A 6130-nucleotide genomic window follows, 5' to 3' on the forward strand; every position below is an offset into this window, starting at 1 on the left:
CTCCTCCCTCCAGATCCTGCAACGACACAAGTATGTAGTCGCTATATAGCGTATACTTGGTCGCTGCGTTCATGCGAGGAGAGTGCCGCACACAGGGCCAGCGAGCATCGCTATAGCCCTGTCACACATTGATCTCCACTTCCTAAATAAGTTTCTTCACATCTCCACTTATTGGATTGTATTGAACGATGCGGTCATGTGAAATGAGACAATACGAAGAAGTTCCTTCAGGAATAATTTCCCTTGTTTCAAACTCCAAGAGTACATCCACTGCAGAGTTCTTCAATGTCTCATTTTGTTTAGAGCAATCAATGACAATGAGTGGTACTTGTTTTATGAAGGTAGATTTTTTTAGAGTCTTTACGGTAATATGCCTTCTGTAAATTGGCATACATATCGTATAATATTTCAAGCTGATGCTTATTTATGTCAATATTAAGATTACCATACGAGTAACACTGAGAGTTGAGGAAAAGTTTCATGTTCCTAATGTTGCAATGATCAAATACGCTTGCATTAACTGTTGAAATATTTTTTCATTTAGTTTGAAAAGCTAAGATGACATAACATTGTTTTTCCAGTTGATTTGCAGTTTTGACTGTCCGTACATGACTTGTGTTCAAAGGTAGCATTGGATACTCATATCATTCCCAACTACGAAAACTTATTGAAATGCTTCTTTCTCTTTTCGGAAGATCATTTTTTGGGTATTCAATCCAGTAACGTATGGCATAAGCCATTCGATGCGTGTTATATCGATCTTGAACTTTACGATAATTGGGCCAAGTGTATCGACCTAAAAGGAGACTATGTTGAAAAATAAAACGCCACTTTTCCAAAATTTTCGTTTTTCTTTTGTAGGCTAAGTACTTATCGGACCACCCTCGTATATCCTTTATACATCGGCGGCATTCTTTGTCGGCTCCTTTGCGTTCCAAGACATACATTGCTTATCTACTAATCTATTGATCTACTGACATTAGATATAAAAACGTTGCTAGTTGCTACAAATCAACTCTTACAAATTAAAATACCACAATTTCTTGCTATTCATAATAACTTAAAGACAAATACAAAAATGACAGCATAATATATCATAAAGAAAAACGAAGAAGAAGATATTGAAATCAAGTATTTCAACACACAAAACGTTTGCATTTATAGAACTACTGATCTTGACAGATGGTTTTCAAATAGCGTTAAAGACATTGTACTTAAGCAAATAGAATAATTTCAAGAAAGAAGGCTGGTCATTAAAAACTATTGATATAAATAAGACTCATCTTTAATATAAATAAGTATAATCGTCTTAAGCTATGCTCATATATTCCATTACCGCCAAGCTTAAATAATAAAAGAGCATGTGCACACAAACTAAATATGTCAACTTACTCTTAATACAGAACGAATATATTGATGAAAATGATACTAATAGATCTCAAATACCAATACATTATGAAAAATTCAAATTAAAAACTCACTACGCTTGGATTAAACATTTATCTGCCCTTCCTTTTTGTCAAATTACTCGACATACTGGAAAAATTTATCTTTGTGAACGTTGTCTTCATTATTTTATTAACGAGGATAATTTGTAATCTTATGGAGTCGACTGTTCCAAAAATCAATAAGTGTCAAATTAATTTACCTAACGATCTCACTCTCTTATGTTTATAATTTAAAAATTATAAATATAATTCAAAAATTATAAACATAAAGAGAAGAATGTCTGTTAAAACCTGTAGAAGATCCGAATAGAAATCTCGATGTTAAGAGAAACAGTTTCTAAGAACATGAAGTCTTTAGTGACGGATTATATGTAAAACGTCGCTATGATAATAGTAAGCTTATATATAAGTCATATAGAAAAAAGTTAAATGAAGACGAAGCACCAGCATCGTGATTTATAAAGTAATTAAATTGTAGTCTTTAGTGATCGAATTACAATAAATATATAATAATGCAATAGAAATAGATTTGTTATTTATTAATGATCAGGCATTGATAACGGCAAGAAGATGTCATATCTGCAACCGATATTTCCAAGAGAAAGAAACTCACAATCATTGCAGTTTGAATTATAAAAATGCTGCTTTTATACCAGTCATATTTCATAACTTTACAGACTATGATTCTTATTTTCTTATAACATAAATTGCTACTAACTCAGAATTTGAAGAATAAATCTCTAATCTCGCTGAAAACAAGAAGTTGCAAACAGTCGAATTAGCTTTCGTTTCATCGATTCCTTTCGATTTATACCCTCATCTCTAGATAAATTTGCATCTTACTTACCTCGGCTAGATATCGTACAGCGAGAATTTCAGAAAGATACTTATACTTTGGAACAAATCAATTTAATTAAAAGAAAAGTAGGTTTTCCATCTAAATATATTTAAAATTTAAATAGTCTAAATGAGAAAGTGTTACCTTCCATTGAAAATTTTCATAGTCAATTGACAATATATCAATAGATAGTGATATTCCTGCTGAAAAATATGATCATGCTCAAAACGTATGGAATATTTTCGGCAACATTTAGAAGAAAATAAATATAGAAATGTATTCTGATCTCTATCTGAAGACTGATGTACTTCTACTAGCTGATATTTTTGAAAATTTTAGATCAACCTATCAGAATGCGTATGATCTCGATCCTGCCCATTATTACAACACTCCTTGGATTAACATGGGATGCAATGTTAAAATATTCAAATAAGAAGCTTGAACTATTAACAGATATAGATATGATATTATTCATTCAAAAAGATATTAGTAATTAAGTAATTAAGTATTAGTTAATTTTCCAATAGATTTTCAAAGGCAAATAATAAATATTTAAAAGAAGAATTCAATAAGGATGAGCCAAGTGAAATTTTGAATTATTATTTGTATTGGGCTATGACTCAATCACTACCATATGACGGCTTTTAAATGAGTTTCAAATGTAGACGAGTCAAATTTTTGCAATGTCGCCGATGAGAGTAACGTTGACTATATTTTAGAAGTAAATCTAGAGTGTTCGCAAGAGCTAAATGATAATCATAAAGGCCTTCCTCTTTGACCTCACCATAATACTCGTAGACCGCCTGGATTAAAACAAGCAAAACTTTTAACGACGCTTTATTATAAAGGACGATACGTTATTCATTATAGAGAGTTAAAACAAGCTCTGAAACTCAAACTCAAAAAAATTGATAGAGCGCTAAAATTTAAATAAAAGCTATGGCTGAAACCATACGTTGATTTGAATACAGAAAAAATGTAAGCAAGCTAAAAATGAGTTTGAAAAATTGTTGTACAAGTTCATGATTAATGCAATATATGGAAAAACGATGGAAGAAGAAAAGAAAAGAAAAAATGTCAAACTAGTTAATCAGTGGGGTGATAGATATGACGCTAAAGTTTGAATTGCACAGCTAAATTTTCATAGTAGATCCATCTTTCATAAAAATTTAGCAGTTATTCAATTATCCTGAACAACTATCAGTATTAGAAAACCTATAAATATTGGTCTATGTGTTCTAGATCTTTCAAAAACTTTTGTCTATGACTTTCATTATGGATATATGAAGCGACGAATTGATGAAAAATGCAAATTACTCCATACTGATACGGACAGCTTCATTTATGAAATTCAAGACGTCGATATGTATCAGATCATGAAAGCAGACATTGATAAATTTGACACATCAAACTATCCAGTAGATAACACAGGCCGACAAAATTTCAAAATGGAAAAAACCTAGAACCGTGATTAGATGTACCCAAAGGCTTTTGATGCGCTGAATCCGAATCCGGCATAAAAATGGAGCTATCACGTCAAGTTCTCGAGATATCCTAACCTAAATGTACAAAAAACACTGTTTTTGGCCAACTTTAAGATTACGTAACACACTTGCTAAATTTTTTTTAATCGGTTGACGGCATCTTAAAGGAGAAATTTTAACCTTTTAAAACCTTTTCTCACATCTGAAAAATCTTTTTTTTTGTTGAGATAACGTCGATTGAAATTTGACATTTTGGCCATTTAGTCAGTGGGTTGGAATGATTAGACGCCTTTTTCAACTCTTATTCAGAAATATATTCATTAACAAAACTCAATGACCGTTATATTGAATTGCTATTTATCATTAGTATTGCAAATTTCATTTATTTAAATAATAACTTACAACAAGATTTTTCAAAATTGAATTTTGTGATCATTCAAAAAAATATATAATTCTATGAAATAAAACCATCTACGAACCATTAACCAAGTACATTTAATTCTAAGAAAAATTCTAAACTTTTAGAATGCTATAATCCTACGACGCAAAACTCCGAGATAATACACCCCATGCTTTTCAACTCACAATTTCTTTACACTGCAACGCAATGGATTCAAGACGTTATGCCATAAGTTCCTTAAGCCACGATCCCCTTACCCAGTGCCCCAATACCCCGAGACACTATACCCTACGTTGTTTAACCCCCCCCCCCCCCAACATACCATATTTTTCGTGACGGAATACACTTACACATCTCCCAGAAGTTCCGTAACCCAAGAGCCTCAAACCTTCCGACACCATCACTTCGAAAAGCTACCCCTGATATTTCTTAATGCGTGAGCCCTGCGACGCAGTAACTTTAAGCCATTATACCCTTAGTTTTTTAACCCATCAGTCTCAAAATCTGCGACGCAATAATCTTAAAACGTTACACCCTCAGTTTCTTCACTCACCAGCCCTATACCCCGCAGCATAGTTTCCTTAGACGCTACATCCCGAGTTATTGAACCAGCAAACTATATACTCCGTGATCCCAAAGCGTTTCACTCTCAGTTTATTACCTCACGAGCTCTGTATCCTGTAAGAACCACGAAACGTACCTCTTAAAGTTTCCTTACTCACGAGCCTTAAACACTAAGACTCAAGAACCACGAAACGCTTCTAGGCTTTTTCGGCTGTCGGCCTGTGTAATCAATTTGGTATGCCTACGGGTAACAAAAAAGTTTTCGTAATCACGAAGGATGAGTGCAATGCCGCCATTATAAGAGAGTACATGGGGTTACGAAGTAAACTGTACAGTATTAAAATAGCGAATAGCAAGGAGCCTCTGATAAAGGCAAAAGGAGTGAAAAAACATACAGTAAAAAATACTATGACTCATTCAGATTATCGAAAGTGTTTAAATGAAATAGAAATTATTAAACGTACCCAATGTACTATTCGATTTAAATTGTATCAAGTAATAATAGAGAGAAAGAAAAAAAATAGCACTAAACCCTCATGATGGCAAACGCTGCATTGTTAATAATAATCCGGACATACTTCTCGGGGGCATTATAAAACTCTCGAAATTTCTAAAATGAAAGAAAAAGTTATATGACTATGAAGTAAAAGGCATAAAGAAGAAGACGAAGTTATAGAAGAAATCAGCAATAAGAAAAAATTGATAATTGAAGAAAATGAGAGTAGAGGGCAGCACTAGCGAGAAAATTCTACTCTTTCGACAGTTAATAAATGTTACTTATGACTAGCAATGAAGAGGGAGAAATAACGGATACTAGAGTCTACGGAGTGGGAGAATGGCTTCAGATGAAGAATTGAAAACTGAAAGTGAGGGAAGCAGCGACGGCGGCTTAAGCTTTCAAAGTGAGATTGCCACTAATAAAACCGAGAGCTCGCTCTTGTTCAGTACAGTTGCTCAGCTGTCGATCAAACAGCAGTCTTACCCTCAACCTTTAGTAGATCTACTATAAATCATTAAAACAAGTAAGACATTTAAATAATTTTAGTTCATTAATACCCTAGTAATAAATATATAATCAACTAATTCTTTGATTTTTATTTTATAGAATGGATTTCTCATCAATAAACAAAGTTTCAAAGTCGACTTTCCTTCCCAGGAAGACTATATCGGAATTTGCAAAGAATACTTATATACCAAGTTACTAAAGTTAGATGGTTAACAATAAAATACGGATTTAGAGTTGTTATTACAATTGATGATGAATTCGGAGTGTTGTCCTGAAAAAAGCAAATATAGTTCTTGAGAATGATGAATAAATGTTGAAAAACCTACAGCAAACAAGTGAGAGGGAAAACCTCTTCATTTTTCATATTGTTGGTTAAAACTTCAAATTTAA

Source organism: Phymastichus coffea, unplaced genomic scaffold (genome assembly GCF_024137745.1).
Source record: "Phymastichus coffea isolate CEN01 unplaced genomic scaffold, Cenicafe_Pcof_1.1 PCOF00012, whole genome shotgun sequence".
NCBI classification, from domain to species: Eukaryota; Metazoa; Arthropoda; class Insecta; order Hymenoptera; family Eulophidae; genus Phymastichus; species Phymastichus coffea.